Source organism: Microtus pennsylvanicus, chromosome Y (assembly GCF_037038515.1).
Source record: "Microtus pennsylvanicus isolate mMicPen1 chromosome Y, mMicPen1.hap1, whole genome shotgun sequence".
In the NCBI taxonomy this organism is placed as follows: Eukaryota; Metazoa; Chordata; class Mammalia; order Rodentia; family Cricetidae; genus Microtus; species Microtus pennsylvanicus.
Window position 1 is genome coordinate 2386511 of NC_134602.1, and position 13335 is coordinate 2399845.

Consider the following 13335-nt stretch of genomic DNA (forward strand, 5'->3'; position numbering starts at 1 on the left):
TAGAACCTGGAAACAACCTATATGTCCTTAAATGAAAAAATGGATGAAGAAAGTCTGGAATATATATACACATTACAGTACTACTCAGTGATAAAAACAATGACTTCTCAAATTTTGCATGCAAACTATCCTGAGTGAGGTAACCCAGACCCAAAAAGATGAACATGGGATGTACTCATTCATAATTGGTTTCTAGCCATAAATAAAGATCCGTGAGTCTATAATTTGATATCATAAAGAAGCTAAATAAGAAGGTGAACCCAAAGAAAAACATATAACAATCCTCCTGGTTATGGGAAGTAGACAAGATTGCCAGGCAAAAATTGGGATCTTGGGGGTGGGGTGTGAGGAGGGTAAGGTGAGATGGGGAGAGAAATGTGAGAAGGGGAGGATGGGGGAAACTTGGGGAAACAGGATGATTGGGATAAAGGAAGGTTGCATAGGAGAGGAGGGAGGCACATACTTTAATTATCGGAGCCATCTTAGTGTTGGCAAGAGACTTGGACCTAGAGGGTCTCCCAGGTGCCCAGGGCGATGTTTCCAGTTAGTTCCTTGGGCAGCTGAAGATAGGGAACCTGAAACGACCCTATTCTATAGCTATACTGATGAATATCTTGCATATCACCATAGAACCTTCATCTGGTGATGGATGGAGATAGAGACAGAGACCCACACTGGAGCACTGGACTGAACTCCCAAGGTCCTAATGAGGAGCAGAAGGAGGGAGAACATGAGCCAAGAAGTTGGGACCACGAGGGGTGCACCCACCCACTGAGACAGTGGGCCAGATCTATTGGTAGCTCACCAAGGCCAGCTGGACTGTGACTGAAAAAGCATGGGATAAAACCGGACTCTCTGAACATGGCGGTCAATGAGCGCTGCTGAGAAGCCAAGGACAATGGCACTGGGTTTTGATCCTCCTTCATGTTCTGGCTTATTGGGCGCCTAGCCAGTTTGGATGTTCACCTTCCTAGACCTGGATGGAGAAGGGAGGACTTTGGACTTTCCACAGAACAGGGAACCCTGATTGCTGTTTGGACTGGAGAGGTAGGGGGCAGGAGTGGAAGGAGGGGGAGGGGAGTGGAGGAGGAGGAGGGAAATCGAAGGCTGGGAGGAGGGAATAATTTTTCATTTTTTCAATAAAAAATAAATAGTTGTCTCTCTAAAAAAATAAACAAAAATCATTACTTTTCTTCTGCTCACTTTCCTCCCTTCTTTTCTGCATATAGACAATCAAAGATAATCACACTTGGTTAGTTGGAAAACAGCTATTATCTCTCAAGTCTATCCCAATTTAATACAGTTCCTCATATTAAACTGAACCCTTCCACTCATCATATCACATTATATATTTATTTACTTTTCTATTAATATGTCTCTTTATAAGTTGTGACTGCTCTGACTTCTCCTTCACAAAGCATTCTTCTGTGATTGTTGTAAAAGACACAGCACTTGAGGTCATCACTATGCCTAGAACATTGATAGATGAGTACTTAGACAGAGTCAAGATATTCCTGATCTCATTTCTAAGGCACATGACCCCAGAACTCAGGTGTTTCTACTTTGCTCAGCTGTTTGGCCTTGCCGGAAAACATGTTCTATTTATACTGTTTTGTATCAGTGTTACATGAAACATTTATCTATTGTCAATTAAGTGGAGGTAGATGAGGAAATAAGACATCCAGTTCACACAGAGTGAGCACCAGTAAACAGACATATTCATACACAAGCATACACATGCACCAAACAACAGAAATTACAAATACCCATGAATATATTCAATACCTTCCATCACTAACCAAGGAAGTTAGTCTAGATTCTTGGTAAACAGCCTTTTTTATTTTGGAGTCACTTTTACTATAACAATAGGGAACTTTTTCCTCTTTAAGTAATGAATTTGCATAATAATCCTTACCTTTGAGATTTTGTTATTGTTTCTGGAAATAGGACCATCCTATCTGTGTCTTGGAGACTTCCTCCTCTTCCTCTTTGCCAAGAAGAATTCTATGTCTTTTGTTCCTGACATTTTCTTCAAGTATATTTCACTTTTTATTGTTTTCACTAGGATGTTGCTATGTTCTTCTTTTGATTGATCATTTGTTTTCCATATGGGTTTCAACAATTGCTTTCCACATGGGTTTCAACAAATGGTATTTTATGTTCTCAAAATATAGTAGACAACCACCATGAAAAAGATAGATGCTTCTTACTTGAATCACTTTTTGAGATTCTTTCATGACCCATGGCTGTTTTAATCTCTAGAGAACAAACTCTGCATAGATACTCTCATACCATTTCATGTATGAGACCTATAATGTATTACTAGTAAGCCATATGATAGTCATCCTTCCATCTGTGATAATGCTGTTTCACAAATGAAGGATACATTGCTATAAAACAAATGTTTATAAAGCTCTCTATATAATTCTCTATAAAGTATCTTGGATAAAGTAAATATGTGCAAATTAAATATTAATCACATATTAGATGCTGAATATTTCCTTTGTAATCCAAAATGGCAGTGAAACCTGAATACATGAAGCTCTTCACATTTCATTGGCTTCAAATATGCTTTGATCCTCATATGAGAGTCTCTTCCCAGTAAAAGACACCTTAATTTCTTCTTGATACCAAATATTCAGTATCAAAACCAGATGTCTAATTGGTATACCTATATAAAGTACATGTTACAATGTTTTAATAATAGGTATTTAGTAATAGTCATGTAAAAATATTCTGACTCTAAAATATCAGACAGTAAATTTATTAATCATATCTTTTAAAAAAGAAAAATTTAAAAAAGAAAAGAGAGAAAGAGAATAAAATGGAAATATGGAAAAAATTATATCATAAGAATGAAAGAGAAAGAAAAGAGAAATCAAATGAAGCAGAATTAATAATTACAGAGAGGAAAGAAAAAAAATATGAACAGAGAGTCAATAGAGCATTTATGAAGTAGGAAAGAAGAAGCAAAAATAATAAAAGGAAGGAAGGAATGGTAGATAATCAAGTAGTTAATATTTATTATATCATGGAGATATATTTTTATTTATCCATTGATATATGCAAAGGTAATTAATGACTAAAGAGACCATTAATAATCAAGTAAAAGAATATAGGTGACTTAGTAGGAACATGGGAGAACATTTTATAATACAATTATTTCATTGGAGGAATGAAGAAAGAAGAATTTTGGATAATGAATTTGTTTGTTCCCTTAGCAACAGAATTTCTACTACTTCCAGCCTTGCTTATTTTTCTCAAGATTTTCTTATTATTATCATTCTGGTCCCATAGTCTGCCACATACATTGTGTCAAATCTTTTTACCGATAGTTCAGGTCATTTTTAATTTGTCACTTTTGAAAAATTTATCAGATTGGAGAGCAAATGCATGAATAAATATTTGGTTACTGCAAAGAAAAAAAATCACATGATCTCAAAAGTAAAACAAAAAAAAATGCTTTTGAAAAAACTATGTGTCTTAATTTCACCAGTAGGAACCAGAATAACCAGTACAAATTTTGCCCCCAGGATATGAGGACTGGGTAGGTTTGGATAGCCAAGAAATAGCTTGTGCAACTGAGCAGGACTCTGTAGAACTGAGATAATGAATTTCTGCTAGTAAGAAAAGCTGGGATTCCAGGCAAGTTCCTCTTTTGTTGCAGTATCATATGTAGTCTTAGGTTACATTGATGTTCTTTTCCTTGCAAACATGGTCTCTAATGGAATTAGAAATCTATATTTTCTGCTTTCCTTGGATCAATAATTACAGAGGCCTCTAGTCTTTAGGAAATAATATTTTATAACACAATCTATAGACTTTAAACGGCCTTGGAATTTCAAGATAGTTGGAACCCTTACACTTTCGTGGTGAACTGAGATGGTACTCAATTCATGTCTTAACAAGAAGAGTATTGGATCCATAAGTAAGCCCATTCATTTTAAGGTCATTGTTTATACTTGAATGTCAAGCTGTTTTTAACCTAGTTTCACTTCACTCACATTGTGCCCTGCTCTTCCAATTTGCCATTTGCATGCCTATTGCAGGACTCCAACAATATGGTAAGACACTTAATTCATCACTGCTGGTTAAAGATGGTTCTAACTTGTTGAATTAGTGGAATGATATTGGGTTTGCTGTTTTTACTGGATTCTCCCTTTAATAAAACAAAAACATTCCCACAGTAAAAAAATATCATACCCATATGAAGAAAACATGGGTTCAGAAAGCTGAAAAGAACAAGATTCTTTTTGGGCAGATATTCCAGAACCCTAAGAAATAAGTCAGTGATACTAGCCCAAGAGTCATATCCCAGGAGATTTCTGTACATAACAGAAGTAAATTGATATGAACAGTTGTACAGCACATTCAGGCTTTATCTGGACACAAAGTTCAATGGTGACCCACAGTATGTTCAGTAGTTCTCAGTGGTATTGACATTGTGCATCGAGGCTTCTAGTTACCATCATATACGTCAAGTAGGATAGTGGCCTCATTGTATAAAAACATCTGTCACATATCTCATTCTTCTCTACTCTATTTCTCAGGGTATCATTCAAGTTTCAGCTTAGAGGGGAAAGATCTCCATTATTGGGACAATTTTGAGGCCCAGAAGCATATAGGGGATGATCTGAAAATTCTTTGGTAGTGATCACCTTGAGAAAGATAGAAATTCTGAGATGACTTTAGTAAAAACCACTTATTTTTATGAATTTCATTAGAGTGGAGAAAGCCTTATGTGTTATCTTTAATATTAGAAAGTCGTTACAGCAATTTTAATCATAAATATATTCAGATCATCAAAAAGCCACAGTGTGAGATGCCTGGAGAATAGGAATATTTTGGGGAGCTCATTTTAGAGGGTAAACTTCTGAGGTCATTCTGAATGGTCTAGCCTTGTGAGAAAGTTCCTGACAACGTTTGACGAAATAGCAAGATCCAATCACACCATTGTGCAGAAGGGAAAGAACTAGTTTAACCTGAGTAAGGTTTGGTTAGACATCATTTGCTTCCTACTTTGCTTCCAAATTCCATGACCCTTATATTACATCAAATACCGGGAAGAGTACAAGAAACAATTACAATGCTCTTTCATCATGATTATTGGTGGTATAAACTTTGATGTTTCCTAAGAATTGTAATGATCTGTGCATATCCATCAATGTAAGTGATGAGGGATGTCCTTGTATATGTGTTTTTCATTTTAGGTTAATGAATAAATCTGCTTTGACCTATGGCAGGGTACCGTGGATCCCAGGGAGGCCATGTAGCTGTACACCAGAAGTTTCCATTAGGCTACAGCCATAAGGTGATACAAAGATTAACAGAAATGGGTTAATTTAAGATGTAAGAGTTAGGTAAAAAGAAGACTGAGTTGTTAATAGGTTAAGTGATATTGTAAATTTCTGTGTGATTATTTGGGTTGGGGCAGTTGGGAAACATAAGGGCAGTCTTCATTTACATGAATGACATGAACATTCTGCATTTCTGACTGGTACATTTTAGGCAGAGTCCATGATTATTAGTTTTAGCTTTTTATATTTTCCCTCTACCTAAAGTCTTGTGAGGTCCCATGGTTATGAAAGGGTTTCCCCAGCAGTTGGAGACCCTGGGATTGGCACTAAGGTAATATGAGTCCAATGGACAAGTTAAATGTGTCCATGGAAGCAGGGGGATGCTCTAAAGCCTCCCAGGGTCAGTGGCTAGATCTGAATCTCAATTTATACTAAGTGAATGATTTGAAATCCCTTTGGTCATGGAATCCAATTCTGACATGTTATTCACCACTATGGACTATTCCAGACACCCTATGGAAAAAAGGGGATCTTTGTAAATTTTGTGGTTGAAGTTTGTAATCATAGTTCCCTCTTTCACTACTCTGGACCGAATATGGGCAAATCTGATTCTCACTTTTACAGTGTCAGTGGTGTAAGGATTATTTAATCTGGGCTCTTTGTATTCAAAGGTAAAGCTTGAGCATTTTTGCCAAAAAAAAAAAATCCTTAAGACCACCTTTGGCAAAAGGTGAAAGTCTGCAGTAGGCTTTGTCCGAGGAAGGAGATATGACAGTTTCATTAGTAAAATCAATGGAGTAAGCTAACTTGGGGAGAGTCTAGACATTGGCTCTTTGTGAGAAGGGGTAAATTTTGAGACCTGTGTAGGGCAAGGTATAAGTTGGAAATCCTTGCACACAGGGGAGAAGTATCATGCACCATCCTGTTGTAGGTGAATGTTCTTACAAACCCATTCAGAGAAGGAAGGTCCCATTATTGCACTTCAATTTCCAATAATTCTTTAGAGCTTTCTCATCTATTGTTGACCCTTGGAGAGTTTAGGCACCAACAAGAGCTTTCTTCATTATGTCTGGATGCCTGTCAACAGCAAGATTTTTTTTCAGGTTGGTTTCTTATTCCATATATGGGCACACATGATGGGGCCAGTTGATTTCTAGTGAATGGATTGAAAAACATAGCTTAGGATTCAGTTTCTAATTCTAAAGTTATGAGAGGGGCCAAAAATCTACAGTGGTGCAATGCATTTCACTAGCCACCTGTACCAAATCTTAAAGGTTTAAATCATTTTTATTTAGAACAGCATATTTTGGAGTACTTTGAAAACAGAATAAAATTCTTGAGAATTTTTGACAGAATCCTACAAGCTAGGATGCAGTATTTCACAAGGTGAAAAAAAAAGGAATGCATGAGTTTCATTGAGTCAAACACAATGCTTCCTAATCTCCCTTGGATAGGTGGATTATGAGTAAGTACACATTCTTAATGGAGAGAAGGATTATGGCCCAGTTTGACTCAGGGTTTTTCTCATGAAACTTTCAATAAACAAAATATATATGAGGTCTCTTGATAACAGGACTACAGAGAACCTCTTCCTAGAATGGAAATTTATGAGACTACCTTTAGCAAATGAGAATTCCTGAATGTCTTTATTCACATGGAGGAGGGCTCCAGTCACATATGGTAGAAAAGTAACATGCAATACACTCAAGATCAAAAGTGGAAGGGCCCAAGGCATCATGGATAATGGGATAAGAATCTGGCTCTGCACTAGGACCCAGATAATTTTTACAATGCAAAAATACATACCCAATGAGAAATATTTGATAGTCTAAGGCAAATCTCATGACAATCTTCCAATAGACTAAGTAATAATGCAAGCATTGATGTTTCCTCAAGGATGTGTTCAGCTGTACATATTTGTAAATATAGAAACAGTGCATTTTTGAAAAATGAACTTGGAGACAGATGGCTTGAGAGCCAATTTGCTCTTTCCACCTTCTGTCCTGTGATTTAAAAGCAGAAAGTTTTAAGTTCCCATTGATCACATATGTGTTTGTGTGATTATCTTTGTCAGCAGGGTCAGATCTAAAGCAATCTTAGTAGAGGAATGTGTAATGTCAACATCACAAAAATGAAACTTGATGGTTTTTTAATCTTAGGGTAGACTAAAGTGCTGAAGATCATAGGGTGTAGGTCTGAGACTTCCCTTTTATACAGGGGTCAGTTTTGAGAGACCTTTCAATAGAGTTTGATTTTTCAGATTTCCTTTTGTGGAAACTTAACTTCTGAAATCTTCTTCCTGGATTGAAGTAGATAATTGGGTCACAAACCTTCAGTGAAGATCATGAATGTCTCATATTTCTTTTGCGTGGTGGTATAAGGCACTCTTGGTCTGGTACCCCTGACATGAGTAGAATAAAGACAGAGTCACTTGGGAGCATTGGGAATATATAAGAACCATGAAACACCAAATAATTGTTTTAGGTTATGGCTCATTGGAAAATGGGTTTATGAAAATCTAAGTCTTAACAGAGTACTGACATACTGTTCCATGTACTGAAGAAGAATAGGTGACTAACATTAACAGTAATAATAATAATAGGAAAATGAAAATTCTGAGCCCAGTTTAAGAGTGGAAAACTGAGATCCCATTATTAATGAGAACAGAATCCCTTTTTGACAAAGTGTGAAAGTGCCATACGCATTTCTGTTAAAGAGGACTATTCTGGGCCCCTCATATAGTGGAGAAAGTTCCCAGCACTGGTCATGGTCTTTTAACTCTTATTCCTTGTTTGTATTCCATCTTGGAGAGACAAGGCAGCAACAATCTAGATCTTCTTCCAAAGACATGGATGATTGTTCCTCGCTAGGTTACTTCCTGTAGTTTGTGTTCAGCAGTCCTTATCTAGGCAGAGATGTTAAAATCATCCCATTTATATTGACTGATTTGAATGCAGATGTAATGTGGTTCTATGCTCCGATTGCTAAACATGCCTATGTGACCTCAAACCAGAATAGACTAGTGTCCCTTGTTTATAGAGAGAGTCTCCCATGGACATATACCTGAAAAGCATGATGGACGACCTATTAGGCCATACGTGTAAGGTTTCTGGCCCCATGTTTGAAAGGGAGAATGTTTTGAGAAGGTAAGAAAAAGCTCAAAGGTACAGAACAATCAGGCAGAAGATGAGGCTCCCAGGTTACCTTGGGAACTAGAAGAAGGAGGAGCCGATATCTTATCTGGTCCAAATGTCATCACACTATGGAATACTCATGTGTTTGGAGGTTCTGAAGCTTCATTTCAAGCAATCAGAGTGATTTTTCCTGTTTTATTGATTTTCATTGAACATTTTTCTCTGTTTTCCTCTCCGCATCTACCCTCCTCTTCAACCTTCTTCCAATATCCCCATGCTCTCCATTTTCTCAGGAGATCCCCTTGGAAGCAGAGTGTTTCTTTTATAGTTTGGTTGGCAGTTGCTAGCCCTGTGTCCTCCACAAGCCGTTTATCAGAAGCACAGCCATAGGAGACAAAATGGGACGACTCCATTTCTGGTGAGACTATAAGAAGTAAAAGGGATTAATCAGGGATCAGATATTAATGTTTTTGTCCCAGGATATCAGTTCAGAGTGCTCTGACATCTTTTTGATCATATGGCATGCCTGGACACATAGGTCAGAAGGGAAAATTAATATCTTCTCAGTTAGAGAAATAGACCTGAGGTTTCTGCAGATAAAGTTGGATTATTGAAGGAAGCGAAGGTCACGGATTGCTTATTTTTAGTTTACATGACAAAAAGATGAACATCTGAGTGAGTCTTCATGTCACTGTCCTGGTCAGTATATCCTTAATCAGATGAGTCTCTTTCAGTAACCTTGAAGGTAAATGGTGTGTCTAAAGTCCCCCATTTCAAGGAAAGTAGAATATTACCACCATTTTTGACAGGGTATTTATTGTTAGAGGCTCTCATAGGATCAATATTTTGCCTACAGTTTACTGCAGTGGAAATCTGGGACCCATGTTTTAAGAAAAATGTCTGAGGTTCAATCCATAATAACAGGAATTATATGGGCCCGTCAAATGAAAGGAACATCTAAGCCTCCTTTGAACAAACTGGAAAGATGTATGACTCCCTTTGTTCCAGGATGAAGATCAAATATCTCCTTTATCAATAGGAGGAGTGAGGACCCTTGTGAAGAATGGAGTTTCTGAGACCCATGAGGCAGGGGAGATATGATCAGAATGTGAAAATTTCATATAACCATGATCAAAAATTCAATTGACTTCTATACCTCATAAGCTTTCAAAGTTGCCTCACCATTTAACTCTGCTTTATAGTTTAGAATTTCCATATCATTATCTGAATCTGCAAGAGACAAAACATCACTATCAGAATTCATGAAGATCTTCTGGAGGAGGCACAGTATGATTGACTCCCAAGAAAGCTGTGCAGTCAAACAGGACAGGGTGTGACTTAGAAATCTATTCCATGGCTACTTTAATTTAGGAAGTAGCATGGGTTCCTAGATTTGCCTACTATTCTTGACTTCTGTAAACTAACCACAGGGACTAATGCTTTTTGGTCAGTGGTGAAGTATTCCATGTGCCCTTCCTCAGAGGGAAATTTCTGAAAGCCATTTGGGCCAAAAGGGGTATTTTAAGGCCTAAGTTATCAGAGCAAAAAAAAAAATAAAGTTTTGGAAAGAGACAGAACCTAGACCTTGTTGGTCAAATAGGATTGCATCTGCTTACCTTCTTTATAAGAGAAGATCTAAGCACTCTCTATTCCTTCTCCAACTCTTCAGTGAACTGTCTAAAATTCTCATTTCTGACCACTTTTTTGAGGTACAATGGCAATCAGAGGGTTCTTCTTACAAGTTGAATTATTGCAGCTTGAAAACAGATTATCTTAGATCAAGGGTAGTTTTTATTCTTCTGCCATGTAACTTCAAACTAGAGTTCCATAAGTGTCCTTTGCTGATCAGAAGTGTACTTCTTAGTCATTCAGTTCTTAAGGAGAAGCTCTAGTCTCTATTATTTGCTAGACCTGAATCAGCCATGAACACAAAAAGAAGCTCCTTTGTTTTCCTAGTAAAATGGTGTCAATCTCAAGTACCTGTCAGCCAGGTATTAATATTTGAGATTTTTTTCAGTTAAATGCCAGTTTTTCACAACTTACTTCATCAAACAGGCATATCTCAGACTCCTACAGTAGAGACAATCGAAGCTCTGTTTCCTGTTTGAAGATTGTATGTAAAAGAAATCCCTCCTTGGCAAAGTATGAAAATCAAGGGTTACTGTATTTGGAGGAAATAACTTTAAAACCCTCTTCAGAAGAGAGTGCTCCAAGGTGTATGCTTCTTCCATTAGTGAATTAACTCAATTTAGAAGAGGCTCTCTAAGACATGATAGAGTTGTTAGCTGGAGGCCTGAACTGTTCTGCTTCTGTAATAAATTGAATACCCAGTGTAAATTAGCAGAAATTCTATGGCTCATTCCCTTAAAGGGTTTGTATTTGTAGTCTCCTTGGAGCATTGGGGAAGTCTGAGGCTTTTTTGTTTCTCAAGTTATGTCTCAGGATGCCTTCAGCATTGAGGATGTGCATGACACCCTTGTTATGAAGTTTTAAGTATGAGGTCCCTTTGGGCAATTACACAATATCTGAGTTCTCCTGGTTCTCAAAGGAGGGTGTGTCAATCTTCTTTTGAACACAGTGTAATGGCTGAAACTTTTGTTGTTGACAGGTTATTCGTTTACTGGTCAAAGCTGTGAGTTACTTTGGCTCTAGGCAGAAAAGATTGAGGCCAATTGGGTCATTGAGAAAGATCTGAAACCCCAGTTTCTGAAGGAGTGGTCAGAAGCTCCCTTCGTCCATACATCTCTTTGGGAAATCTCTTATAATGTCAGGGTAGGACTATAGCCTGCTTGAGAATTAGTGGAGTTCATTCTGCATCCCGGTTCAGAAGAAATGTGCCTGAGCACATAGTGAGTCCATGAAAATATTTTGAGGTCCACTTCAGTTACTGGGGAAAAGGATGAGTCCTTCTGGGCCTGAAGGAACAAGTCTGAGCCCTCTTTGTCTGAAAGAAAAATGTAGAAGCCCTGTACAGAATTAGACACAGTGGACGTGGCAGACATCATGCAGATGCTGTGGACGTGGTGCAGATGCTATGGACGTGGCGCAGATGCTGCGGACACGCGCAGACTCGAACTTATATTGTTTGATAGTCCAAGCTTGAAACAGTGAAGCCCACACTGAGAGCAGATAATCCCATGACAACTAATTAAAGTAGGTGTTTGGTGGCCGCCCTGCAGAGTGGTAGGCCTCTTGTTGGCTACCTAGGTCCCTGGCGAACGGGGAACCTGGTCCTGTCCCTGAAGACCCTCCTAAATATGAGAGTGTTCTTGAACTGCGGTGGGACCCTGGAAACAGACCAGGGGCATTCCCCAACCCCATTGACTCAACGGTCAGCCTTTGGGGTCTGCTCCCCTCTGCTGGGGCTGCTCTTCCTCTGCTACAACCTCTCTCTCCCTGGCCCATTCCAGCTTGTTCCCAGAGGCTTCCTTCCTTCTCCCTCCCTTCTGCGGGGACGTGGGATCACCCATTTCAGCCTGTTTGGGCGCTGGGTCAATGCTTGGGGCAGAGGGCAGCAGGAGTGTCTTTGTTTTGGTGGCTGGGCTGCAGAGTGGTAGGCCTTTTGTTGGCAAGATACCTGGCAAACGGGGAGCCTTGTCCTGTTCCTGTAGACCCTCCTGAGTGGTGAGAGGGATCTTGGCCCACAGCGGGAGCCAGAAAATGGAGCGGGGGCATTTTGTAAGTGGGGCCCCTGCACAGCAGGGAAATTGGATTCTGTTTTAGGAGACCCACTAAATAGCATTGGTAGGAGGAGAAGGGCCAGTGGCAAGGCAAGAATTCATCCAATAATCTGAAAAACAACATGAAAACATCAGAAAACAATGATCTTACAACAGAAGGACCTGAACATCCTAGAACAGAAGAAGTCGAAAAAATTGGCTTTATGAAAACAAAAGAGTCCCTAAAACAACATGTAAAAAATGCCACTATAGAAATGGATGAGAAGTATAACCAAACATTTGAAGAAATGAGTAAATACGTAAATGATATCCTGGGAAACCAAGAAAAAAATGATCAAACAAGTAATGGAAACAGTTCAAGAAATGAAAGCTGAAATGGGAGCAAGGAAGAAAACAAAAACTGAGGACCGGCTGGATATAGAGAAGCAAAGTCAATGAGCAGAGACTACAGAAACAAGCATAATCAGTAGAATACAAGAGATAGAAGAAAGAATCTCAGATTCTGAGGATGCCATAGAGAAAATAAACGCACTGATCAAAGAAAACAGGAAAGCCAACAAATTCTCATCACAAAACATTCAGGAAATATGGGACACAATAAAAGACCAAACCTAAGAAAAATAGGGATAGAAGGAGACAAGTCACAGCTCAAAGGCCCAGAAAATATTTTTAAAAAAATTATGGAAGAAAACTTTCCCAACATGAAGAAAGAAATTCCTTTGAATATTCAAGAAGCATACAGAACACCAAATAGACTGGATGAAAAAAAATCCCGTCGCCATTCAATAACCAAAACACAAAACATACAGATAAAGACAGAATGTTAAGAGCTGCAAATGAAAAAGTCAAGTAACTTATAAGGGTAAACTGATCAGACTTACACCTGACTTCCCTGTGGCATCCATGAAAGCCAGAATGTCCTGGATAGAGGTACTGCAGAAAATAAGAGAACATGGAAGCAAGCCCAAACTACTATACCCAGCCAAGCTATCATTCACTATCAATGGAGGAAACAAAACGTTCCAGGAGAAGAACAAATTCAAACAATACATAGCCACAAATCCAGCCTTACAAAAAGTAATAGAAGGAAAATAACAACCCAAGGAATCCAACATTGCCAAACTGCCTACAGTAACTCAGGCACCTAGTGACCCTTCATCAGCACAACTCAAAGAAGGGAGACACACAAACTCCTCTACCAAAAACAATAAGAATAACTGGAGT